This window comes from Alligator mississippiensis, chromosome 5 (genome assembly GCF_030867095.1).
Source record: "Alligator mississippiensis isolate rAllMis1 chromosome 5, rAllMis1, whole genome shotgun sequence".
Lineage (NCBI taxonomy): Eukaryota > Metazoa > Chordata > Crocodylia > Alligatoridae > Alligator > Alligator mississippiensis.
This window is the reverse complement of record NC_081828.1, coordinates 53,214,389-53,242,313: the sequence shown is the minus strand read 5'-3', so window position 1 is coordinate 53,242,313 and position 27,925 is coordinate 53,214,389. Positions and strand designations below refer to the sequence as shown.

Sequence of the window (27,925 nt, the reverse complement as noted above, 5' to 3'; positions counted from 1 at the left end):
AGACAAGTTTTCAAGCATTCATGTTCTTCTTCAGGTCAATGGGCCAATGCTTTCTTCATTTTAACTCATTAACTAACTAATATCCTTACTTGTAAGTTCTTAGGTGTTTCGTTCTGAACTCCAAAAGCCAGTGCTGTAATGTCAGGGAGGAAACACTGTATTTATAAAGAGCCCAAATCCTTAATGGAGCTCTGGAGCCCCATAAGTAGGTACCCAACTTATGCTGATGTCAGCTGGCCTGTGGCAGAAATGAATGGTTGTGGTCATTTGAGGGAGATATGCAGGTATGGGTGCTTCTAAACCAGAATGTTTCTAAACTCAGGTTGCAGGTCCCCTTGTGGATGGCACGGGGTGGTCCTGGATTTCTTTATCCCTGCAATGGCAAATACTTCCCTCAGTAAGTGACTCTCAAAGTCCCACCTGTGTTCAGAATGGATTTGGGCAGGCAACCCAAATACAGTGAAATATTTTTCCCATAATACTCTGGCCACTGTCCTAGCCGTCTGATTATGAGTGGGAAAGGCCTTGGCATACCGTATAAAGTGGTCTGTTATCACAAGTATCCACAAGTGCTCAGTTATCACAAGTACCCTTTTGATTATCTTCCCCTTCTACTGACAAAAGGTCCATACACACCAATTCTAGCAGTTGCGAGCTTTCTATGGTGTGCAAATGTGCTGTTCTTGTGGGTAGTCATTCTCTTTACACACCTCTTGCAAGAGTTAAACTTATTTTTAATGTCGTCAGCCATCCGGGGCCAAAAGAACCTCTCCCTGGCCAATGTTAAAGTGTGTTCCACGCCCAGGTGGCAAAGTCATCATGCAGGGCTCGAAGAGCAAGCTCTCGCTGACTTTTAGGTAGCACTAGTTGCAACAGGGCCCTTCCCTCAGGATCTTGGATCTCATGATGTAACACCTCATCAATGAGCGGCCACCAGGTCTCAAGCAGGCAGATCACATAGTGCTTGGACTGTTTCTGGGGATATTGCATCTTGACCCATGGGTGGAGCCAAGCAGGAGAGCACATCCACATTTCAGTGGCCTGCCCGATAGTACAAACCAAAAGAGTAGTTGGCAAGAGCAGCCACCCACTGATGTCCCGTGGCATCAGGCTTTGCACTGATCAGAATATATGTCAATGAGCTGTTATCCATCCATACTTGGAATGCAGTCCCATATAGATAATCCTTAAACTTTTCTGTGACTGCCCACTTGAGAACTAGAAACTCTAGCTTGTGGGTCTCATTAGGAACCAAGCTAGTGATAGTGAGTCTAATTAGCTCCGGATAGCTCCGGAGTCTCATTAGGAACCAAGCTCCGGCTAGCATAGCCCACTGGGCGGCGGTGGCCCTCATGCAATTGGTAGAGGAAGGCTCCCAACCTGGACAAGCTAGCATCGATGTGTAAGATGAAGGGTCTGCTGGGGTTTGGATATGCCAGAATGGGGGCCTTCGTCAGCCAACAGATGACCTCTCAGAATGCTTCCTTGCACTGAGCATCCCATCGGGGTCCAAAAAGTTTGGTGGGACTCTGGGCCTTGTGTACTCCCTCTGAGGAGTACAGACCCTCTCAACATTTCAGAGGTCTCCCTCCTTGGTATCCTTGTGTGAGCTGATTTCGGGGGCATGTGATGGCTGCATAATTTTGAACAAAATACCAATAGAACCTGGCAAAGCCCAGAAACCTCTTTAGTTCCCTATAATTAGAGGGGCACAGCCAAGAGGTCACCACTCAAACCTTCTCTGGGTCGGTGCTAATTCTGTTATGTGACACTATATGCCCCATGTATTTGACAGACTCTTGGCAGAACTTGCATTTATCCAAGGCCAGTTTTAACCCTGTGGCCTTGAGGCAGTCCAGTAGATGAGGAAGCCTCTCATCATGCTCCTCAAGCATCTTTCCGTAAACTATGATGTCATTTAAGTACCCTAACACCTGGGTTAGGTGCATGTCTCCCACCACCTTGTCCATGAGGCATTGGAATGTGGCCGGGGCTCCTGAAATGCCCTGAGGCATGCGTTCGAATTGATAAAACCCTAAAGGACAGATTTCTTTTCCTTGTCTCCCTCCCTCAGAAGGATTTGATAATAGCCACTTCTGACATTATAATTGTCCAGGCTGTAAAACATGTATAAGAGAGTCACTATAACATGAGTGGAAGAAAAGGTTGATTATGGTGTCAGCCATCACCCTAAGGTCAGTGAAAGAGAGAGTGTGGCAGAGCACAGGGTGTGTCTGCCACTTTAAGGGCCTGGAGCTGGCAGCCTCCAGGTGCCTGATGAGGGCAGCCATTTTGAGGCAAGGGCTGCCTATATAAACAAGGCAGTTTGGCCTGGCTAAAGGGCTGCTGAGAACAACCTGGAGGTAAGGGGGAGCTGTAAGGGGTTGGTAAGGAGGCTCCTGGTCCTGGGCATGACCTGAAACTGCACTTTGATGGGAGTGGGTGGTTTGGTGGGGCTCTCAGTGGTGTGGGAGCCCCCAGGAAATGCCAGGCCAGTGGTCACCCTGGTGAAAGGTGGGTTGGGGTGCTTTAACCCCTAGCTCCCACTGCCACTAGGTGGGTTACCCATATGTTTGTTGGGGGGCCCAGAGGGCCAGTGTGGTGGGGGGCCCAGAGGGTGGACCCTGAGAGAGACAGTGACAAGGGTGTGGTGCTGTGGTTGCCCTGGGAGAAAGGGGGTAGCAGTGCGGTGAGCCTGGAGACAGAGTGAGGGGCTAGAGGCCTAGCCTGAAGGAGAGAGTACCCTTGACTGGCCCAAGCTGGGGCCAGGACCAAGAGGGTCAAAAGGTCCAGGGGTTCACCATGAGGGATGCCCAAGAGCCAGGGGCCTGGGGTCTCGACTGGCCTGGAGGTGGGCCAGGGCCAGTGGCCAAATGTCCCGGGGGGACCATGCCCGAGAGGGGAAAGTAGCTTCAGGGGGCTAGGTAGCCTGGATGATGGTGGAGAGGCTGCCTGATCGGAAGGATCATAGAGGGGTCCTGTATAGAAGATTCTGGGGCCCAGTGTGGGGCTGGTGATTATGTGAACACCATGATGCTATCTGTGAGGCTTGGGCTGCAGTATTAGGGGAGGTTGGAGCTGCAGAGAGCGCCCCCTGGCATCGGGGCACTAAATGGGTAGCCTCCTGCTTAATTGACATCTGTTACTGGATCAATTATCATCAAAGGCGTGGCGGGTGAGATAGGTGGGCGGTTGCCCAGAGACAGGTGGGCAGGCCACAGAGCTCGGCCCCGAGGAGGCCCCCTGTCACAGAGCATGCTCAATAAAATGTGATTCCTCAGAGAAGGTGTTGAGGATTATCACCTTTAGCACACGTTATCCATTCCTTAGGCATTCATGAATTTTTAAATCAGTGTATGACAGGGGTGGGCAAAATATAGCCTGTGGGCTGAATCTGGCCTGTTAGACCATTTTATCCAGCCTGTGGGGCCCCTAAAAAAAAAATTTGAAAATTAAAATGTATCTGTCCTTTTTTTTCCTTTTATTAACAGGAAAAGACAGGAATCAGGGTCAGTAGGACCCAGGGGAAGCCCGGAGGGCTCCTGCAAGAGCAGGGCCTGCCCGGCCCCGCGAGCTCTGGGAAGGCAGCAGCAGCAAACACTACCCAGTGTAGCAAGCAGGGGGATCACAGCTGCTGCCACTGTGCGCAGCCCTGAAGGGCGAGCCCGGAGCCACGCGGGGCCCAGGCTGGCAGCAGGGGTGGGTTACAAGCTGGTGCTGCTGCTCCTCTGCCCTGTGGCCAACATCCCACGCTGCAGCTGCTCGCAGTCTGCGTGGGGCTACCTGTGCCTGCTCAGGACAGCCCCACGCAGGCTACGAGTGGCTGCAGCAGGGAGAGCCAGCCATGGGGCAGGTGAGGGGCTGCTTTTCCCCATGCTCAGCACCAGCTCCTTCCCTGCCAGTGAGTAGGGGTTTGGGGCTGTGTGCTGCCCCCCACTTGTACTGCAGGGCTGGGGCTCTCAGAGTGAGCAGGTGCAGGAGCACAGGACCTGCGTTGGTGTCCCAGGGCCAGCGCCAGCAGGGTCCAGAGCAGGGTGGCAGGGGCTCCATGGAGCTGGGCAAGCTCCTCCCTCTCCTTGCTGGTGCAGCCCAGCCCAACCCAACTCCACAGACCCCTGCCAGCCTGCACCCTGCTCTGGGCCTCTCCGGTGCTGGCCCTGGGACATTGGTCCCAAGACTTTGGAATGTTGGTCCCAATGGTTACCAGGGTGTAGGGCACCTGTCAAGGGGTGGGGCTACCCATGCAACCCTCAACAGCTTGCTAAAACAGAGGTAAGCAGCCCTCCGCCCAAAATAATTGCCCTCTCCTGGTCTATGAGGTGGTCCAAGAGGTGAAATCAATGTACCTTAACCAAAGTCCTCCAACAAGGAACCAGCTTTGGAGGGGTTTGAAGGGAGAGGGAAAGTGAAAAGCAGAGACAAATTGCCTTGTTTGCCTTAGGGTTGTTAGCATTTGCTTTCATCAGTGGTGCCGCTGCTCTTGCTCCAGAAAGAGTAAGTGCTAATGCAGCTTGGGTTCATCTGTGGGGGGTTTTTTTGTTGTCCGTCCCCCCACCACGTGGTAAAAACCTGCAGCCCAAAATAGAACTTATCTTCATTTAAGCTGTGGGAGAGATCAAGGAGGTGACTTCTCATAAGTTCCAACTTGCTTCAAACCCTACTCTTCTTCAAACCCATCTCCAGACTTCTGAAAGGTCAGTGGCCTGACAGCTCTGATTTTCTGGGCTTCTGTGCGGTCATGAGATCAAGATGTTCAACTTTTCTTGGCCTGTGCAATTCCTCAGTTTGGAGAAGTGTCTGTCTCCTTCTCCCATACAGGCGATGGGTTCATCTATGGGGGGGTGGGGGGGGGGGTGTGACCCATCAAAAAAACAGTGGTTCAAAAACTCCATTGATACCAGCACTCTCAGAAGTAGTGTAATGTCTAGATTTCAGGACAGAAGAACTGTGTAGATGCCTTGTAATTTAAACCCTTTGTTGCAGGAGGTGAGGAACACACATGCTTTTGATTTAAAGTCCTCAGAGGGCCTGTGGGGATGCTTTGCATCCAAGATGTGGCTAACTACACCAGCTAATTTTCTGCCTATCTGGTGAGTGGTGTGGTGAGGGCTGCTCTAGTATTTGGAAAAGCTAGCTAGAGAGTGCATTCTAAAACTGAATGCACTAGTAAGGATGGAAAATAGACTCCCTATGTGGCCACTCCTAAAATGGTTCTGAAATATAGCCCTGCTCTCCTGGTACTCCCCAGCTCCTTTAAGTCACCCCAGCAGTTTCCAGAAGATTGAAATGCCTTTTATTCTCTAAGGTGCCACCCTGCCCTACCTTCCCTCTGACAGAAACTCAGTCCAGAAACTGCCCAGCCAGTATGGGATGGAGGTAGGTGCTCTACACTGGCCTTATTCCCAATCCCTGGTCCAGGATATGGGCTGAAGCAGGAAAGAAGAGAGCTGGAGGAAAGAGTGCTTTGGGTGTAGCAAACTATTGTATGGTTAGAGGTTTCCGAGAGCACATGTAAGCAGAATGCAAATTAGAGCCATTCTAACTAGCACTGGGGGCTGGGCAGGCACCTGCATGGCACCAGGACTAGGAGGGGCCCCTGTGTCTTCTCTTAGTCCTAACGTGCCCCAAACACATGAATGGAACCATTCAGAATGGTGGTCTGAATGGTTAAAGTGCTCTGACATGGGGTGAGCAAGTGCTTGGCCATCCTTTCATCTCCTGCAGACACAGAAAGAATGGTGTGCCTGAATGACTGTGGGTTTAGTTTTCATGTGTAAACAATGTTTGAAGCAACATGTTTTAGCAAGTTGAGGAGGAAAGACCGGCTGCCTTACGGCTAGGGTGTCAGTTTACAAATCGAGTGCTTTTTTTTTTTTTATACTTTTAAATGCCTACAGTAGTTTCACACCAAGATATGCTGCCAAAGTGCAGCCTTGGCCTTGCCAAGCCATCTTCATGCATGTTGAGAGGGGAGCAACTTTCCTGCCAGCCATGACCTTGCTTGTGCATAGCAGAACTAGTTCATACTAGCAGGGGCCCCCATACTTGGCTCAGGTTCCTACCTAACAGCCTTGTTTGGTAGAACAGGGGTTGCTTATGGCTGATGAGATGGGTTGGGAGCCATCAAGGAGGCTTGAGAACCAGTCATAAGGCAGTGTTGCACAGTAAACTGACTTCAGGCTCTTCTGCATTTCAGTTCTGCCTTTGTTTCTGGCTTACTCTGCAACCTTAAGCAAGTCATCAAGTCTCAGTTTCCACATCTTCAGGGGGGAGGAGGCAGAGCGATGTTTGTTAAGTACTATATAAGTCAACTTTTCTGCTGGTGACCCCAATTCCAGATTGCTGACCCCCACTTCTAGTTGTGAGCCCTAATCTGCAGTGGCCAAATGTTTAAGGGTTAAGTTAGGCTCTGCCTGAAGGGAGGGCCTTCAGGGTCTCAAGCAAGCTCTGCCTGAAGGGCCAGGCCAGGGGTAGGCAAACCCCGGCACAGGTGCCAGTGTAGCACTAAAAAAATATTTTGCTTGGTACGTGCACTTTGGGGCATACGGCAGGGAAGAGGCCAGGGCTCCACTGCCACAATAAGGAGTGGGCTCCTTGTGGCTCCCCCACCATCTGCCCCTGACACTCCAATGTCTTAAAAGTCGAAGTTGTGGGTGTTTGGCACTCTGCCCAAAAACATTGCTGACCCCTGGGCTGGGCTCTGCCTGAAGCTCCCCATACCACCCAGGAGGACAGTCAGCATGTGCACAGTTGCATTAGTTGTAGTGCACACCCAGGTTTGGGTAACTGGCATTTGATTTTTAGTGTCAGTACTGAGTGGAGGTGAGCACCCAATTGCACTCCCTCTGCTGTGTTGAAGGCTTCCTCTCTGTATCCAAGATGGAGGTCACTGGCTATGGTCACTGAAAATATGCCCCTCTTTCCCCTCTTCCTCTCCCATCTTCCTGATTGTGCTCCCATTTGCTTTCAATAGATTTTGGGTCCACTACTGAAACTTCCCCCCACCCTTTGCCCAGGTTCCAGCTACCTGGAAAAGACCCAAATATTTATTTTCCTTTCTGTTTTTAAGCAAAAAGCCTTTAGGGAGTATTGCAACAGATACAGCACTGACAAGGTTCATTGGCTCACAGAAGTTCTTGTACAATTTTTCATTAGCCCTGTGAGTGTTTTTTGTACCCAGGTAGTTCTGATTTCTCACCTAGCCCTTGGCAAAACCATGACTCATCAATGGATTTAAAGCCCTTAAAAATCTTTACCCACATCACAAACGGGCACTGCCATGCTCTATAACCTATGGCACTGGAGAGGTGCATTGATGGCGTGATGAACTTCATCATGCCTGTTGGTGATTATAAAATGGAGTTGCAACAAGATACCAGGGGCATGGTCCCAGAGCTATAGGGCAGGGCTGTCTCCTCTATGGTGGCCAACTAGGTCACTACCTTTTACAGTCACATGAATTCCCCAGAAGAATCTGCTGGTGTATAACAGCAGTTGGTCTTAGCAGAATTCCCCTTCGCCTTTGCAAAATGGCGTTTTCCTTGCTGCTTTGTTTTACAGAGCAGGGATACATCCTCCAGATGTGCAAACATAATGGCTAAATTTGGTCTCAACAATCTGTGCAATCTTTCCCCACACCCTTCTTTAACAGTATGCCTCTGCTGACTGTCATTTAGGAGTGGGTTTCTCATGGGCTGCTCAGCTAATCCTGACCTCGGCTAACAGGCCATCTGTTATGTTTCCCCAAGGATTTCTATCTCCACCTCAACCCTTGATGAGGGTCTCATTCCTGTTACCTCAGATGTTGTGCAGAACACCGCATACAGTTATAATTCTAGTGTAAAACTAGGGACTGGAGCTCTCCCTGGTCAAAGTTATCCTGCTCAGTTTAGTCTTAAAAGATGGAGGGATAGGGATAATGTAGAAATGTTTTCTAATACTTCTGTGATCATTGTGCATGTCTCAGTTTCCCCACCTTACTGTATACTATAATATATACTATACTATAATAGATTGGGATTCATTGGGTTAACTTCCGCCCTGGATTGTAGGGGAATGACACATGGGTATCTGCACTTGCAACCAGGAGGGTGTGAGGTATGTGAATGTGGTGAATCTGCACATGAATCTAAAGTTACTTTCTGTGGAATCTGCTAATGCCAGTGTATGTATAGTTTTACTTTAGCTTTATATGTTTACAACATATTCTGTGCCTGGTAGTTTGACAGTGCTCTTTTCCACATTTTTGTCTGGAGTCATTTATGAATGCCTTGGACAAACATAATATATGGCCTCACTTACTGTCAATTTAATAATCAGGCCTATATTTGTTGTTCATTGTGTTTCATTCCTGTTAACCAAGTCATGTACAGTTAACCTGTGTGACTCGCTGCTCGTGGGTGAAGGAACCTTGCTCACGGTTACTGCCAAGAAGGTGCAATTTAGTTTTCTTAGGCTTTTGGATTTGGGATTAAGTTGGCATCATTTGAGTTTGTTAGTAGGAGCTCTTGGAAATTGAGCCCAGAGCTTCCTACTGTCTGACAACATCTGAAGAAGGGGTTTAGATTGTAGCCGTGTTGGTCTAAGGATATAGGCAGACAAGGTTCCTTGGGTGAATTTGATATCTTTTATTAGACCAACATCTGAAGAAGGCATTTTATTTACACCTGTTGAGGATTTGAACTTTTATCATTATAATTTAAGTTTCTCTTTCCATAAATATCAGCAACACACAGCAGTAATATGATGAAAAATGCTATGGCCTGATTAAGTATAATGACAGGTCATTGATCCCTTTTGGTTCTGGAAGAGTTGTTTAAAAACCCCAGAAGTACCTGTCCTGTTTTCACTCGGTTTAACAAGGAAATAAAATCCATTGATTTCAATGGGTCTGATTTTCATTTACAGTGAGGTACTTCCATGCTGCTAGTGCAGCACAAAAGAGGCCTTAGGACATATCAGGTCTGGAAAGCGACTGAAGAAAATAAACTGAGTAAGAACTTCAGTACTTGTACTAATATATTTTTCCTCTTAGTGCATCACAATAGCATCCATCTGGCATGCAATAGTAGTTATGTTCATTTAGTAAAATAACATGAAATGCAGCATTGCTAAACTTCTTGCTTCATACAAAGTTATTAGATACATTTCAAGTGAGCAAGCAGTCCACACCTCAGATGCAATAGAAAAGTCAATGAGATTTACACTGTGGTTAATTCAAGTTTTCAGAGAGTGAAAAATACTCGGTCAGCTTAGCAGCTAGTGAGAACCGAGTTCATGTGATGTTCCCAAAAGGCCTAATTCAGTGTCCATAGAGATCAATAGGTGATTTGTTGCTGCTTTCTGTAGGCACAGGATAAACTCCCAAATAGGCAAGACACTGTTTTTAGTTTTGCAAAACAGGCTCCCCTCCATGTTACTAATTAAAATGTTAACCCACCTCAAAAATTGCTTCATTATGCAGCCATCCAGACCTGCCATGTATCAGTTAAAAGCTTGTACTTTGTAAAAGCCCAAAGCAGCTTTAATTTTTTTCAGAATGGTGTACTGGTGACTAACTGGCGTGGTCAGCAGGTCATGAGGATGACTTCCTGGAAAGGCAATTTCTTTGCTTTATGTAACCCACCTAAGCACGAGTGTCTGAGAAAAGCAGATGTCAGCAAGCAGTATTTTGATGTGGAATTTCAGTTGCTTCTTGGCATCCCCCACTGAGATTTTTCTTTTGCCAGAAACAGACAGAATTAGTTTTTCTTGCAACTGGGGCTGCAGGAGCTAAGCAGAACAACTAGCCTGTGGATGAAACTCACCTTTGTGTCAAGATGCATAACTGATGAAGCTTGCTCCAGGAGCAATCTGCTGCTGTAAATGTTAATGTGGAAGCCACCATTGAATTGTATATAGATTTGCAGTTTAAAATCTAATGTTCAGCTTTGAAAATTGAAGGTGAGCAGGTTTACCCACTCTGATACTTCTCCCCACAGCTTTCCCTTGGAGCAAACCAAAACAGCAGCTGCTGTGCTCTCCCTGCCCATCTCACACTCACTGTCTAGCTGCCAGTGCTGGTGCAAGGTGCAGAACAAGGGGCAGGAAGATGAGTTGCCCCCCTGCCTCCATTCTGGCATCCTCCTTCCCCTGCTTAGGCAGTGCCTAGAGCTCAATGCCCAGGGATCATGCCCACTCATAGTTATGTTATTTCCTTGTGTGTAAGACCAGCACAGTGCCTAACCCAATGATCCCACCCGATTCTGCCAAAGAGAGGCATGGCTCTTGTGCTGGCCATGAATATGGGGTTGAATCTCATTCTCTGCACCAAGGAAAGGAAGGGACACAATAGTGCACTAACAGGCTGCAACAGCCTAGACATTGAGATGTAGAAACTTTATTTATTGTGCAGAAAGTATATAACTTGCACATGATTTATTGATTCCACACTGTCATCTGACTTAGCCTTCAGCTAGTTCTTCATAACAGGCCAGGCCTTCTGGATTTTCCATGCAATTGGCAGATTCACTGAATCAGTTTGCATATTAGGCGGTACCTTCTGACTGCTCACAGTTTAGCCACTTATGTGGTAAAGCCTGCATGCTAATATGCTGCATAGGGCAGATAGGAAATTGGTTCAATTTCAGGTCACAGCAAATGGGAAGGAGAAAGGGTGGAAAGGCCACAGAGCTGGGAAGAAGGAGGCACTTGGGGAAAGAAGTGTTCAGACTTCATGGGGGTTTTTTAAGATACCCCTTTCCTTTTCAGATACATGTGTGTGCACATACACCTTTTCTATGGCAATCATAGATGATTTTCTAAACTGGTTGTGGCTGGTGAGAGTCCCATACTAGGTAATGGGTTTTAACATCTGACCCCGTAGACAGTGCAGATACCATTTCAGCTCATTTCCTTGGTCTGTCTGCGTGTCTGTCTGTCTGTCACATTTAGATTCCTGTTAGTATCTGAAAGGAGCTTGTTTTCTATTTTCCTGTGGCCAGCCCTTCTGTGCACAGGTGGACTGCTTTATTCACAGGGTGCCAGCTGAGTAAATCCAGTAGCTGTATTTTTATATATTACCTGGCAAGCCCTTGTCAAAGACCATCTGGGACATGAGGTCCAACAGCTGTAAGGAAAGCAGACTGTGGACCCCAATGACACCAGGTCCAGAGAAGGCAAGTTAAGACAAGAGGTTAGGGGGACTGTATTTAGCCTTATTCCTTAAAATGACCTAATGGAGAATTTCAAAGTAATGATCATCCTTCATGGTCCCTAAGATCCTTGAACTCATTGATATGCTCTACTGCAACCCTTTTACTGTGGAAGGGTATTTATTTGCTGTGTAGCAACTGCCTTTTATATAGAGGCTACCAAGTCATCAATAAGGCTGGAGCTAACTGGTGTCCTTTTTGCAAAAGGATCAGATCAACATTAATTTCAGTGGGATTTTCAAAAGTGAAAATCCCATCAGGTGCCTTTCTGCATCTTGAGGTGCTAAATAGTTTGAAAAATCTGGTCCTCAGTTATTTCTAGCCACACTTTGCATGCCGCCCCCCCCCCCCCCCCCCATCTGTCACCTTGTAACTCTGCTGACAGATTTCATATACAACCCATCTGACTGCTGTTTAAGGTGTTGAAATCATCCCAACCCTCCACAACTGAGGTGAAAAGAATGCCACACTGGGCCTCATTTCCATGGGAGACAGATCTGGAATCATATGTTCTCTGAGAGACACAGGGAGGTACCACATATCAGGGAATATGGGCATGGACAGACTTCTCTGAAATGCCAGGTATCAACCTAAAAAGTTACAGTGTCACACTTTGAGCAGGACACAGTTTTGTATTGCCCATTGGGAGTACCATGTATCTGAAATACCTTCCCAGACACTTGAATTGGCTTTGGATGCGCAGGCTATATTCCCAAATACTAATAAACGCTTGGGTTATCCATTAGCAGAATGTACAATATCAACGCAATTTCCCCCCCCCCCCCCCCCGATACACTGTTAGGACACATACTTCTTTTCTGCATGGCAAATGCATCATTTTCTCTTTTGCCAATGTGGAGATATTTTCCCTGGAGAAAGTGGTATTGTAAAAATCCAGGCAGACTTTGCACGAATTTAAAGGCACATGGAAAAGATGTCCCACCACTCAGTTTGGGAGGATACGTTCCTTGAATCTGTATGAACTTTCTGCTGAGTGGTGGGAGCATTCTGGAAAACCAGTGCCCTTTGTCCCCAGAATGAGTATTGCCCTCGTTCATATCTTTACACCCTAAATACTGAATTTGCCATGGAAATGCTGCTTCCCTGGTCACCAGGTATGGATTTGTAGGAAGTTCTCTTAACACTGAATTATATACACTATTATCCCTTCCCATATACTCCCACTGTTTCTTAACTGCCCCCTCTTTTTTCCTCCAGCAGATAACATGTCCTGTATGAGGCATGACATTGTGCTTTATGAGCAGAGATACATAGTTAGCTATGCTAGTCTTAAGTCCAGTAGGAGGCAGGACAGATTTGTACCTTATAGTCTAAACTAGATCGAACGAACAAACTTTTGGGAGCAAGATAGATAGCACAAACTTTTGTGAGCTAAAGCTCACTTCATCAGCTGCATCATCATTTGTACTCTAGTCTACCCCATAATTTGAGCAGTGACTAGCAGGACAGCTCTCAAAGTTTCTTTTGTTTTCCTCTTTATTCCTTTTCTGATTTCCAGGATCTGGAAGGACTCCATTTAGCTGAGTATGCAGCCTGGAGTGTAAAGGGAGATCAGAGACTGGGACACAGAAACCCTGGAGTAATGCGTGTTGTTCCTATGTCATGCAGTTGTGGTTTTGAATTATGATGTGGGAGAAGGATGCAAGGTAGAAACAAACCAATACTAAAAGACAATGCTATAGTAGTGTCTACTGGGTGAGGTAAAAATATGACCTACCTTAAATGGTCTCAGTCTGACAAGACAGGTCCTCTGGATTCTAAATATTTCCAAAAATGTGGTTTAATAAATCCAACACTGTGTTGAAAAGCACCCCCTGCCCCAGATTCCAAAGCTGCCATTTTTGTGTGGCACATTCAAAACAACATGAATTTGCTCCACTTCAGAAAGCAGCTAATGAACAAACATTACTCCATACGATGCTTCTAGCATCAGTTATGAGGCTAGTCCCCAGGGAGGAAGACAAGCAACATAGGCATATCAGCTACTGTTACCTAAAGAATCATGGGCAGAAAAGACAGAAATTATTTTGTCCAAGTTCTGAGAAACTCTGAAAAATAAGAGGAATTTAAATGAAAATTCAGTGCAAAAACCAAACAGTAGATACCACATGTCCCTTTGAACATTTCCTGCTTTATAATTCCCTTGTGCAACTTGTCTGTCACAGTCTGTGGAGTCCTTTCTTTATTGATATGCTAAGCTGAGCTTGGTTTAGCTGATGGTCTATATTAGATTTGATATAAGATTCTTTATAGCAATTTCCAGGCAAATTGGATTGTTCTGACATCCATATTCTGATCACTTTTTCCCAAGTTGGATGGCAGAGGCATGATCAGATCTCCTTTTCCCAATTCCATATGGTCTGTATGCACACATTGTATAACGCTCTTCCTAGGATGATGATGCAAAGGGAGGCTTTGGAGACTTTAAACCAGTTCCTTATAAGTCTGAGCAAGACAAAGGCCTTTCTAAAAGCAAGAGCTGAAGGAACATTAGGACCCTGGTAGCTGGAGTTTGCAACTTACTGAGTGTTCAACTTGTCAAAGCCATGATAGCTGGATTTCTCTTTCTGGCATGTCTGGGCTACTCATCTCTGCTGCTAGCTCCTTTTCAGTGACTGTCCAGCTGCCTGCTCCTTGTTTTCATAGATGTTAGGGTCGGAAGGGACCTCAATAGATCATCAAGTCCGACCCCCTGCATAAGCAGGAAAGAGTGCTGGGTCTAGATGACCCCAGCTAGATACTCATCTAACCTCCTCTTGAAGACCCCCAGGGTAGGGGAGAGTACCACCTCCCTTGGGAGCCTGTTCCAGACCTTGGCCACTCGAACTGTGAAGAAGTTCTTCCTGATGTCCAGTCTAAATCTGCTCTCTGCTAGCTTGTGGCCATTGTTTCTTGTAACCCCCGGGGGCGCCTTGGTGAATAAATACTCACCAATTCCCTTCTGTGCCCCCGTGATGAACTTATAGGCAGCCACAAGGTCGCCTCTCAACCTTCTCTTGCGGAGGCTGAAAAGGTCCGGTTTCTCTACTCTCTCCTCATAGGGCTTGGTCTGCAGGCCCTTGACCATACGAGTTGCCCTTCTCTGGACCCTCTCCAGGTTATCCGCATCCTTTTTGAAGTGTGGCGCCCAGAATTGCACGCAGTACTCCAACTGTGGTCTGACCAGTGCCCGATAGAGGGGAAGTATCACCTCCTTGGACCTATTCGTCATGCATCTGCTGATGCACGATAAAGTGCCATTGGCTTTCCTGATGGCTTCGTCACACTGCCGACTCATGTTCATCTTGGAGTCCACTAGGACTCCAAGATCCCTTTCCACCTCTGTGCCACCCAGCAGGTCATTCCCTAGGCTGTAGGCGTGCTGGACATTTTTCCTCCCTAGGTGCAGCACTTTGCATTACTCCTTGTTGAACTGCATCCTGTTGTTTTCTGCCCACTTGTCCAACCTATCCAGGTCTGCCTGCAGCTGTTCCCTGCCCTCCGGCATGTCCACTTCTCCCCATAGCTTTGTGTCATCTGCAAACTTGGACAGAGTACATTTGACTCCCTCGTCCAAGTCACTGATGAAGACATTAAAGAGTATCGGTCCAAGGACCGAGCCCTGCGGGACCCCACTGCCCACACCCTTCCAGGTTGAGACCGACCCATCTACCACGACTCTTTGGGTGCGACCCTCTAGCCAATTCGCCACCCACCGGACTGTGCAGTCATCCACATCACAGCCTCTTAACTTGTTCACCAGTATGGGGTGGGATACCGTATCGAAGGCCTTCCTGAAGTCTAAGTATACAACATCCACCCCTCCTCCTGTGTCCAGGCGTTTCGTAACCTGGTCATGGAAAGAGACTAGACTTTTATTCCATAGAAAGAGACTAGACTTTTATTCCTTTAACTTGAAATAATTCCAAAGCACTTGGCACACCACTAAAAAGACATAAAGAATTGATTCCAGAAAAGGACTTCAGGACATAAAAGCGGCTACTATGCAACTCTTCAGCTGGAAGATGGCTAAAAGGAAAAGACCCAGGAAATGGAAATGCATTTCAAACTAACTTCACTTTTTGGTAAATAAAGAAGCCAAGGCACTCTGGGGCAAACTGAGATACAATGAAAGCTCAAATGATCCATCACAGACAGATCAAATCTCCTGGAAAAAGTTTGACTACTACTTTTTTTTTTTGTTCTTTATACTATTGTGTTTCTTAGAGGACACCACTGAGACTGGTGTCCCATCAACATGTTCAGTTCCTGCCCCAGAGAGCATCCAGTCCAAAGGGTGGGAGGAAGGAAGGTTTATTATCCACATTTTAGACAGCACTGCACATTAGCCTAATAACACTGTGCAGCAGCATGATGGTTAAAAACCATGCTAATAGCCTACTGCAAGTGTTATTAAGCTAATGTGCAGTGAGCATCATAAAATAACTGCACTGCGCTACTGCCATTGGCAATGCATAGGGGGTATGCATGGGTGCATGTCCACCCCCTGAGATTGGCCGCCACCAATGCTGTTGGCGATGCCTGTGGGCAGTCACCATTTGCCACCCCACCCCTGCTGACACTGCCATGGCTGCCTGTGGGAGCTCCCTGCTCAGCCTGCCCCCTCTGCAAACACAGCTGTGGCTGCCTGTGGAAGCTCCCTGCTCACTGCTGCCTGCAGGTGGTCGCCATGCCCCCCAGCCTTGGGAGGCCCACGACGTTCATGGCTACTGCTCAGTAACTCTAGTTACTGTGCATTTAGTTAGTACTTTATTAAGCAAGCACTAAACTAAATGTGCATTATCTGAGGTACATTAACAAATGTGTAGATGCACCCAGGGAACTGTAGCACAGAGATCAAATGACTTGTCCAACCTCACACAAAGAGCCTGTTGTACAACTGGAAACAGTACCCAGGTGTCCTGACTCTGAGCCTAGGTATTTAACCACAAGACCGTCTTACTTCTTAAAGATGTACTTTCAAAATTGATTTATCGTCTCTGTACCCCTTTGCACTAACTTGTGCTCTCAAGAACAGGAAGCAGAAACACAAGAAAGCCATGAGTTCCTATTGGCATAGCATTTTTGGATGCAGATACTACTGGGAATCTACAGGTTGTTCCCATGAGATTTTCTGTGAACATGAAATATTCAGAGAATCCTCCAAATGGTGGGTGTTTTCTCAAGCCAAAAATGCTGCTGCTTATTAGGTTCAGCTATTACTGTCCATCATGGCTTTCTTTTGAAAGTGATACAGGATCTTCCTAACTTGCTCAGTTTGGGTTTAGCCTTTGTTTCCAGCTGTGGCCACTTTTAAAGGCCTAGGCAAAGATGTAGGAGCACAGCTAAACAGTAGAGCTGAACCCATTTTAAGACTCTAAGGAATTACACTGTGAATCTCAGTGTTGCCAACTCTCATGATTTTTGGCATTAGTCTATGCTTTGGGAATGTGAAAAACTTAGCCAAAAATCATGAGAGTTGGCAATACTGCTTTGTAAGCAAGAGGCATGTAATACCATGTCAACAGCTTGTTTAAATTAAGCCACCTGCCAGGTTAAGCGAATGATAAAATCTGCAATTTAAGACAGGCCTGGTGGAAACAGGCCAGATGTAGCTGTGCCATAATAGGTATACCTTCATTAATTGCCTAAGATGTGTTTTAAAAATAAAAGCAGCCTTCTTAAAGAAGACTAGAAAATGAGGGGAAAAACAGGTCTGCAGAAAAATGCCTGGCATTTAAAAGCATCTCTAAGTCTCTCCCAAAGCTTATCTAAGTCCAGTAAATGATGTCACCCACAAATATTCTTGCCTCTTGCATATTTTCTGGACCATCATGGCTACAACATTACTTCAGCACTACCACCCTCTACTGCAGTGGTTCTCAACCTCATTAGACTCAAGGCACTTCTCAAAAAATGTCAGCTCTTAGCTTTCATAGTAATATAGCAATTCTTCTGTTGCAAAGAGCACAGAAAGACGACAGCAGGTCAGAATGTTTACGACACCATGGATTCCTATTTGAAATCTCTGGATTTATCATATGAATCATGACTGCGTGTTTCCACACCTACCGGTGCTAATATTGTGTGACAAACTTAAAGGGATCTTTAAAAAAAAAAAAAAAAAGTGTCCAAGGTTCTCAGCAACATGATGTTACCTAGCTGCCAAAACAGCCCTTTGGGGAAACAAGCAGTTAAAACTGCCTTCAACTGCTCTTGCTTATGCTGAACAGACTGATAGGGACTGTCATTTGTTATGTATTCATTCAGCACCAATATAAATGTTTGATAACAATAGTATAATAACAACAGTGAAAATGATGATGATAGTCTCAAGCAGGTCCAAAGAGGTGAATCCTCTCCCTCTATGCAGCACTGGTCAGGCCACAGTTGGAGTAATGTGTCCAGTTCTGGGCGCCGCACTTCAGAAGGGATGTGGACAACATGGAGAGGGTCCAGAGGAGGGCCATTCGCATGATCGGGGGCAGCAAGGCAGGCCCTACGAGGGGAGGCTAAGGGACCTAAACCTGTTCAGCCTCCACAAGAAAAGGCTGAGGGGGGATCTAGTGGCCTTTTACAAACTAGTCAGAGGGGATCAGCAGGCATTGGAGTCCCTGTTCCCCCGAGCACCACCAGGAGTGACAAGAAATAATGGTCACAAGCTGGCAGAAGGTAGATTCAGACTAGACATCAGGAGGTGCTACTTCACTGTCAGGGCGGCTAGGACCTGGAACCAACTTCCAAGTGAAGTGGTGCTGGCTCCTACCCTGGGGGTCTTTAAAAGGAGGCTGGATGAACACCTTGCCAGGGTCATTTGACCCCAATACTCTTTTCTGCCATGGCGGGGGGTCGGACTTGATGATCTGCTCAAGTTCCTTCCGACCCTACCAACTATGAAACTATGATCTGAATGTGGTCAATGTGTTTTATGTGAATTATAGGCCTGATTCTGAACTTTTTCAAGCTAGCGTGCTGCCAGTACAGAGTGCATAAAGCTAGCGTGGCTTCCCTATTCTGCTTCCATTCATTCTGTTTATTGCTTGTGCTACAAGGTGTTTAACTTTGGGGCTTTTGTATTTCCAAGCTTGAGACTGGAAAAAGCATGTTATATAGCCTAGCAAAACATGAGAAATCAGCAGACTATATGAGTAGCCCCCACAGGTGAAGAGACTCCAGAATGAGACTGAAGTAAGATCATATGATTGGTAAAGAAAACCAGCACCAAGTGTGTTGTTCTCTGATGTTGGGTTTTTGGTTGTAGCCATATTGGTCTAGGGAGATAGGTAGGCAAGGCTTTTTGGGTAGATGTGATATCTTTTATTAGACCAGTGGCTCCCAACCTTTATTTGCTGCAACCCTAAATCCGGGTCGTGATCCCTGCCCCTGCTGCTGACTCGCTCATGCAAGGCACTGCCAGCAGAGCCCGGGCCGGTTCGGGATCTCAGGGGGCAGCAGCAGCGAGAGCAGCACGGACCATGTGTCGGGAGAGCCCCAGAGGCATGAAGGGCAGAGCAAGGGGCAGACCCCCTTGACCCTGATTTGGGTTGCGACTTGAGATTGGGAGCCACTGTATTAGACCAACTGAATAATTGGAAAAAAGTTCTTTGCAAGCTTTCAGGTGCAATCACCCTTCTTCAGGCATAGGGAGTCTCTGCTGTTCTGAGATCTCCAAGGAATAAAATTTCCACCTATTTACATTTTCATTGACATCCTGTCACACTTTTAGCTTTCTTTATTCCTTGGAGATCTCTGAACAGCGGAGACTCCACGTGCCTGGAGAAGGGTGATTGCATCCGAAAGCTTGCAAAGAACTTTTTCCCCACTACTCAGTTGGTCAATAAAAGATATCACATCTACACAATGAACCTTGCCTGGCTTGTTCTCTGATAAAAAGTTGGCTAGCCATTTTGATTTGCTCATAGACTAGAACACATTCCCCCATGAGGTTTCAACAGTTAAGCTCTATTCCTTCCACAAGGAGAGATGTTTAAAATGTGTGGGTTTTCTTAGCAAATATGGCCTTAGAGTGAAAGAACATTTCCAATGAACTTCAAGAGAAATTTGTGACCATTGCCTTGGCAAAAAGTTTCAAAATGAAATTTTTCAAATAGTCAAAAACAGGATCAAGAAGGAAAGTATTTCTACCTTGAAAACTGTCAGCACTATTCCCTAAAGAGGCTGTGGAGTCTTTGTCAATTTAAGTTTTTAAGTACAGTTTAGATAGACCTTTTTCAGGTTAATGTAAGCGGTAATGAACCTATTTTGAGCAGGAGCTTGGGACTATAACAAGAGAGCAGTTTTTGTCCTGTGTCATGCTTTGAATCTTGTCCTTAGTGACGCTATTAGTTGGTGTATTGATGCTGTAGTAGTTTTCAATATTTGTTCAAAGTGCTTAAAGGTTTTTGTGGTCTCACCAGAGAAGTGGGATACAATGCACCAACATGTGGCAAAACTGTTCCACAAATGTGACTGGAAAGTCACTTTTATGAGCTCTGTGTATTTTGTTACCAAGTTTCAGAATTTTTCAATTAACAGTGACTGAAACCTACAGGAACTTACAGCAAGGCCAAAACCTGAAGCAAGGCAAAATGTTGACTCACAGAACCTGCAGCTATAAACTCTCGTGTAGTGGCACACTTTAGGAAGTCAACATTGTAAGTAGAACGGTTCAAGAAGCTGAAGTGGATATTGAACAAATTATGCATCAGCTAAAAGCTTCAATGGATTTTCTGGTAAACTACCATTGCGATAAGAGCTTCGCAAGTGTTCTGACTGGTGCTAAGAAACTGGCTGTTGAGCTGGAAACTGAAGCTTGTTAACCAAAAGAAGAACAATTTAAGACTACAAACCAGAAAGAGAATCTTTGATTATGGACCCGGCAATGAACCTTTAACGAGTCCAGAAGAGAACTATAAAGTCGCTTTTTGATGCTGCCCTGCAGTCATGCTAATAAAGATTTCTACAACCTGAGCAGCACTATCAGCTGTTTGGTTTTTTGTATGATAAACACACAGCAAAGATGCCCCAAGGAGAATGACAACAGTGTTGTTTTAAGAGAACCATTAGACAACGGACAGATGGTGAAGACACTTAAATGCTCCAGGTCTTCAAGATCTTGATGAGCAGCTGAAGCCTGGTACATGCCCAGAAGCCTCATTTGTGCAAAATGAGCTTCTGTTTTCAAACACATCCATTGCATTCAGAATTCTGTTAATCTTGTTTGCATCTTCCGCAAGCAGAGCAGCATTCATTCTTAGGCTAGATATCGGAGTGTGCCAGTTGGAGAGGGCCTGTTTGTCAAAAACTTCCCCAAGGAGTGGTGTCAGGACCTCCTACAATCCTAGCAGGCCTCTGTAAGATCATCCCTTCCCTTCCCAAAGCTGGAGTATTCAACACATTACTGGACCCAGTCCCAGCACGGCAATGAGTGACTGCTAGTCAGCCGGAAGGCACAATGATCAGGTGACACAGAGGGGCATGCGGTACACAGACCTGGATGGAGAAAAGCAGCTTGATGTCCTGAGTGAACACCACTGAACTCCTTCTAACTGCAGGAAAGGGACTTCACAGAGCACTGCTACTTGAACCACTGCAAAAATGTTTTTTTTTAAGACAATGCAGCATTTAGGGAATGCCTGTCTGAAATGGATATGGTAACATCACGTGCAGTGTATACAACACCATAAACCCCCCACAGAGCCTAGCCTAGCTTAGCCCCCAATGTGTCCTGGGGACTCCTGGATACAATGGTAATACAGATAATGAACAGTAATACTGCCCCTAGCCAGCTCCCATTTTGTTTGTCCCAAGGCAACTGAGCTCTCTCCCTTTGCTATGTAGCAGCTGGCCCCAAGCAAGGTGCACTTCCCTTTAAAACCCATGCTAGTTCACAGCACAGGTTGGCTTTCACTCAAAGGGTCAACCAGAAGGCAACATTGCTGGAGGAAGTGAAGAGTGCAGTTGCCATGGCAATGCTGCTGGCTTACATCAACTGAATTGCCAATTTGCTAAAACCTTGTTCTTTTGGAGGCTCCAGAACTTGGCACTACTTCCACTCTGGATGTCCAGCCCGGATATGGGATAATGTTTGGGACAGAAAGACCCGTCAAAATAGCTCCATCGAGGCAGGGTTGGGTTTGGTGTGGCATTAAGCTTCCCACTGGCCGCTACTTAGCATAGGATTCACAAGGAGGGAGACTGCCTTCATTTATACACAGTGCATGCGTGCCCTTCTTTCCCTCTATCTGTTCCTCTTTTTATGAAAGGAGCCTTTCTCCCCAATTCAGCCAAGCCTGAGCTACTGCACTAGTAGTCAGTTCTCCATGCAGGCATCATCTTTCCTACATCTTCTCTGATCTCTCTCTTTGATTTCTGTTTCCCTCTTAGTGGCCATTGGGATATCCTTTATGATGTCCAGCTGGGCTGCCCATTTTGACGTCATTATCCAGTGGAGAAACTGACAAGGAACAAGGCTGCTCAGAAACTCCTTTCTCCCTTTCCAGACCTAGGTCCATGGGCTTGCCTGCCACCCTGCTTTTTACCATGGCTTGCAGCCCGGGATTCCTGACAGGTACCAGAAATAAAAGGGGATAGCCGTCAATGCCAGGAGCTGAGCATAAACTGGCAGCATCTAGCAGAGGAGCAACAGGGAAAATGTTAGCCCTGATTCTCCTCTCAATCACGAAAGTGCTTAAATCTGGAGGAGAGCTATTGCAATCATTGGAATCATACCTGTGTAAAATGGGTATGAAAACATAAGCCCTGCGGGTATGGTTGTATTCCACTAGTTAGTCACCCAAGTAGAATTAGATGTCTAAGTGCAATCTTATTCCACCCTGCTTGAATCCCTGAAAAAAATTTCACACAAAAGGTAGATGGGTCCTCCTATTGTCTGTTGCGTTTTGTGGTTTAGTCTTTAGGCTGAGATGATGATGTGTTACAGAAGTAGCCACATTCATGCTTTTTCAGGGACTTAAGCAGGATGGAATAGGGTCATACTTGGGCATCTCATTCCGCTTAGAGGTGGAATAGTATCTGGCCCTATGTTTTTTGCCTATATCCTTTGCTACCCTAAAGGCAACATTTTAGGAGCAGTGGGCTGAATTAATGGAGTTCGGTCCAAAGGCAGGACACCACTGCTGCCACCACATCCTGGCCTCCTCCCCATTGTATGGCTTCTGATTTCCCTGTCAACACCATCCTGTCGCCAAACTGACACCAATGTCCCTGCTTACCAGGCTGGATACAATCGCTTGACAGGCCAAATCCAACCTTCAGGCTATAGGTTGCCAACCCCTGCTTTAGGACCACGTGTGCTCAAGCCTGCCTCAAAATCCAGACTCTTGTTAATGGTAAAATCTCAGAGCCGGTCAAAAGCCTTCAGGTTCCTCAACCTTTAATTCCTGCTTTTAGAGTAAGCGAATCCCCATAATCTGTGCAGCCATTCTGATCTGCAGGCAAGGAGATGGCCAGATTCCTGGTTCTTGTAGCTCAGGAGAGTTCAGAATCAGTGGTCCTTGTGCTCAAAAGGGGGCTGTCATCTAATAATTCAGAACAGAAAAGGCCTAGGCTTATGGAAAAATGCCTGAATTTTCTCATTCTAACCTCCTCCTCCCTCAATAGTCCATAAACTATAACTGCCTCATACATGCTGTTTGTTTAGCTCCTTGTGGCTGTTAATGCTTGGCTGAGTAGAAACAGAGTTTGGAGCTGAAGGTCTGTGGGAGAAGAAATTAGTGAGGAATTGGCAGGATATTTTCACAGTGCTTAGAAGCAGGGATGCACAGCATATTCACCCATGCTCCCTGGGAATATTCAAAAGTGGTACACTTGCCCAGGATGGTTTAGTCAGGGATGATCCTACCATAGCAGGAGGCTGGACTAGGTGACCTCACAAGGCCCCTTGCATCTCTACTTTCTTGCGATCCTATGCTTAAGCAAATGCTAGATCCAAGCCAGTTTAGAACAGCACTTGCACATGCAATTGACTTTCTCTTGCATTTAATTTCTGTGGAAGTAAGTGTTAGCATAGGCTTAAATGCTTTCTTGAATTAGGGTCTAAACAAGAAGGGAGATGAAACTAAAGTTGACTCAGGAATGTCTGAGATCGCCTTGAAATTAACAGTAACTACAGAACATTCAACAGTTCAGATGACAGAAAGGCACATTAAATAGCTATTAAAAATTAGACAGTCTTATAAATCAGTGTTCATTAATCTAACGCTTTTTATAAACAATACTCATAAACTAATAAAGTCCTCATCCAGCCCTAAAAAATGGGCCGCACTGCAATATATTAGCCCAAAAACTCTGCAGAAAAATGACAGTCAGCAACTTGCAGGGATAACTTCTACTTACAGGAAAATTATGGAATAAAGGCCTGAGGGTGGAAAAAATGATTCACAACCTAGTTTAGTGATGAATAAGTCACAAGGCACATGCAGCACAGGTTTTATCAAGAGTAAGTCTTACCAAAGCTACTTGGCTTGTTTTTTTTTTCTGGCAGAATTATAAAATGGAAGAAGGGCAGTTGTAATATGTTGGGATGTCAATAATAACATGTTGGTTTTTTTTCTCAAAAAACTTGCTCTCACACAGAATTAATTCACATTACTGTGGATACAGACAGGGTCACATGGACTGTCAGCTAGCATGGAGAGAGGGAGGGGCAAGTGATAAACTGAGGAGCAAGTCTGTGAACTAGTTGGGAGGTTGCATGGTCTAATGAAAGGGTTCTCACATGGGGGTCACAGCTCTAGGGCCAGGGGTTTCACTAGGGGTAATATAGTGGACTGGGAATCAAGGGACCTGTGCCCTGTTTCTCACTCTGCTGACAACCTGCTGACTTCACCTTTCCTCCCATCATTTCTCCCTTTCTGGCAGTAGGATCTTTGGGCAGGGGCCTTCACTCACTTCCTCACACCAAGATCTAAAAAGCCTTGGACTGCTCAGCTGATGAAAGTGATGCAAGACTATCAGCACATATCATGTTTCAGAGTAGACTGAACAAACATAGCACTAAAGAGCTGCAGCAAACAATTCTGCATGGGTGGGACTCTCCCACTCTCTAGTTCATCATAATGCCCAGTCACAGATCAGCCTTCCCCCCACTTCCTCTGCCCACGTTAACCCCCTACCACAACTCCCCAAGATAAAAACATTTAGAAATCCCAAGCAAAATCAAGGTGCCATTGTTCCATGTACTGTGTGAACATACACACAGTCCTTGTCCCAGGAAGCCAGAGAAAGGAAGGATTACTCTTTCTAGTTAACAGATGAGGGAACTGAGACCCAAGCTTTGATTTTTCAAAGCTGGTCAACAATCTGAATGTCTGACACCCAGAGTGTGATTGACGGTAATTTTGTTGTAGTATTTCTGGTTTGAGTGTGGTCATAAAATCATAGAAAATGAGGGTTGGAAGGGACCTAAGGAGGTCATCTAGTCCAACCCCCTGCTCAAAGCAGGACCATCCCCAACTAGAACATCCCAGCCAAGGCTTTATCTAGCTGGGTCTTAAAAACTGCCAAGGATTAAGATTCCACAACCACTCTGAATAACCTGTTCCAGTGCTTTACTACCCTTGTTGTGAGAGTTTTTCCTAATATCTAACCTAAACTTCCTTTGCATGTTGTAATAGTGTTGCATGCCTCAGTTTCCCTAGCTTGTACAGGTAGGAAAGACGGGGCTAAGTGGGACTGAAGCCAGAGCTGGCTTGCCTGCTGTAGGCAAGATGCACCTCTGGCAACAAAGAATTGAATAGCTTGTTGAAACCTCAGGTGGACTTGACTGGTGGACTCAGGTGAGCTGGCTTCATGGTGTAGTCTCCAACTACACATGCAGTGCTATTAGGATGGAGTAAACTAATTAACAAGTACTATCCTACTGCAGAATTTTTTACTTCACAGCAATGCATGTGTAGATGCTGATGGGGCTGGCTGGGACACAAAGATGCTTCAGTGCAGGGACTGCCTGCCAGCTGGTCCTGCACTGACACATCCTCATGCCCCATCCAGCCCGTCTGCAGCACATTGAAGTGGGTTGGAGCAGCCCTTGAGCTGGATTGACTGGCAGGCTGACCCCCCTGGACCCTCTGCCAGCTGGGGCTGCTCCAACCCAGCTCAATGTGCTGCGGTCCCAGGTGCATGTGTAGACGCAGTGCCCGGGAGCAATAAACTCATGTGTGATATCCAGTAGATTTTATTGCTGTGTATTAATTGCACATGAAGATACACCCAGTGCCTCTCAAGAAGTGATTCTCAGCCAGGGTGCAACAGTGCCCTGGAGTACCACAGAATGCTTTTAAGGGTGTTGTGGGGTGCCATGCAATATTAGTACTGTCAGGTATACAAACACATACACATGAATTACAAGATAAACCCAGAGATTTCATATAGGAATCCATAGGGTCAAAAACATTCTGACCCATTGTGGCCTTTCTCAGTTCTTTGCAACAGAAGTATTGCTTGTTATTTTTGCACAGTCAAAAAATGAGTGAAAGTTAAGAGCTGGCGTTTTCCAATGGGTGCCTTGAATCTAAAAAGGGTAAGAACCACTGCTCTAAAGGAAACTCACACGGAACTTTTCCCAAACATCTGTTTCCCTTCCAGCACCTGGCTGGGGATTATGTGTAGGTAGTGTGTTCATCCTCCAGGTGGGGATGCTGGAGCACCCCACGCTGCTCCACAGCAGCCTCTTCTGGCTATTTCAGGAAGAGCACTGCTGGAGAGCACTGCTAGGTTTCAAGTGAAGTGAGATCCATTGCCTTGGGATGATGAATATAAGGAGAATCTCAGAAATGTGGCAGAAATGTATTCTAGAAAGTTGCCTATGTAGTGACTCTTAGGGGTTCTCGAGGGCCTAAAAGGAAAGAGGAAGAAGCAGTTTTCCCTACAGCCTAGATCTGTCAGGGATCTGAGTAGCTAGACATTGAGAAATGGACCAGGAATGGCAGAACATGGGAGAAAACTGCCCAAAAATGTCAGGACCTGGCAAGTCTTATCATCACTCACCCCAAACACAGCGTTCAGAAGAGGACTTCACCAAGAACTGCAACCCCAACATATTAGGCACCTGATTTGGGATATTAACCTCCTTGCAGCAGGCAATATATACTCTCTTCCTGGCCATAAGCCTTCATGCCATCAAACTTGAGAGCAGTCATTTCTGTTTGCTGGCTTAAAACACATTCTAAAATATGTGACTTCTGTGGAAGGGCCAGGAAGGCTGACATGAAACATATGGAACTAATTCATCCCTTCAAGCTGCTTCATTTCCCTGCACCAAACAATTTACATAACAGTATTTGGCTCTGCTGAAATCCAGCATGAGACATGTGCTCCTCCTGGTTATGGGTGTGGTGCTGAAGGGAGGAAGGACTGGATTTGAGCAAACACCTCCCTGGGGACAGAACACAGCAGGTACTTGAACCCAAGAGTACATGTTATATCACTGTCCAAGGAAGATGTTGACTGTGCTGAGAAAGTGACATCTGTGTGAAGGTTTGATCCTAGTACAGACATCTTTAATAGGCAGTCTGGATAGGTGTCTGTACACAAGGAATTGAACTAGGGTGCATCTGTGTGAAGGTTTGATCCTAGTACAGACATCTTTAATAGGCAGTCTGGATAGGTGTCTGTACACAAGGAATTGAACTAGGGTGCATCCCAGTAGGCACGTCTACATGTACAATTAACACACAGCAATAAATTCCAGTGCATATCACACCAGAATTTATTGCTCCTGGGCGCACCGTGTTTAAACATGCTCCTAGGACTGCAGCATGTTGAGCCAGATTGGAGCAGCTGCTGCTGGCAGCCTTCCAGCCCGGGGCTACTCTGACCCAACTCAACGTACTGTAAAGGGGCTGGATGGGGTAGAAGGGTGCTCCAGTATGGGACTAGCTGGCAGGGGTGCCACTGAAGCACCCTCATGCTCTAGCCAGCTGGGTCAGCATCTTCAGGTGCATTGCTGTGCAATAAAGACCTCCGCCATAAGCTAGTACTTGTATTTACAAGTCGCATGTGTAGACACTGAGACATTTACTGCAGAGCTAATTAGTCAGCTCCACAGTAAATGTCTTGTGTAGATGCACCCAGTATGTATCATTCTGAGTCTAATGGAAAGTCTGAGCTGGATTCCCTGGGACTGTCTTAGGTCTGGTTGTTCTAAAGCAGGGTTGTCCAGTCTGTGGTCCATGGGCTGCATGCAATGTAACCATTACACCCCCTGGACTCCTACCCAGCTTCTGCTCTCCCCATTGCTCTGGCTGTACAAGAATCCAAGGACTCCAGGCTTCCTCTCCCTGTGGATTCCCCTTCCCCACCTAGGGGGTGGGGCAGTGCAGTATGGCACAGCTCACAGCGCTGGCAGAGCCTGCACCTTGGGGTGCTTGAGAGGCATGGTGCAGCAGAGGCTGGTGAGCTTAGGGAGAGGTAGTGAACCTGGGAGCACAGCACAAGGAGAGGGTGGGGCAGAGCGACCACTATGGCACTTGGTGCATCAGGGGTGAGGGCCTGCAGCCTTGGCTAGTGTGGCCCATGGAGTGTGCAGCCCTTGCTCACTTAGAAGTTGGACAACCCTGTTCTAAAGCCTTATTTGGAGCCCCAGGTCCACTTTGCAGAGCTGTGTGGAAATCCCTCTAGAATGATAAGGTTGTTCTGTAGGTTAGGGACTGGATTCAAAGACAGCTGTGTGGGATGGAGCCTAGGACTGGAATAGCACAGAGTGTTAGATA

At 46.3% G+C, this 27,925-nt stretch overlaps 1 long non-coding RNA gene across 3 annotated transcripts; it reads left to right on the top strand.

Annotated features, from left to right (window-relative positions):
* The first annotated feature begins 2,347 nt into the window (after positions 1–2,347).
* LOC132250813 (uncharacterized) lies at positions 2,348–24,882 on the top strand. Of its 3 annotated transcripts, XR_009462446.1 has the most exons (6): positions 2,348–2,363; positions 4,604–4,694; positions 4,984–5,090; positions 5,306–5,376; positions 12,712–12,859; positions 19,728–24,882. It is a non-coding gene; the product is annotated as an uncharacterized LOC132250813 (long non-coding RNA). The 3 variants fall into 3 exon arrangements; XR_009462445.1 differs by lacking the exon at positions 12,712–12,859; XR_009462447.1 differs by lacking the exons at positions 5,306–5,376; positions 12,712–12,859.
* The last annotated feature ends 3,043 nt before the right edge of the window (positions 24,883–27,925 follow it).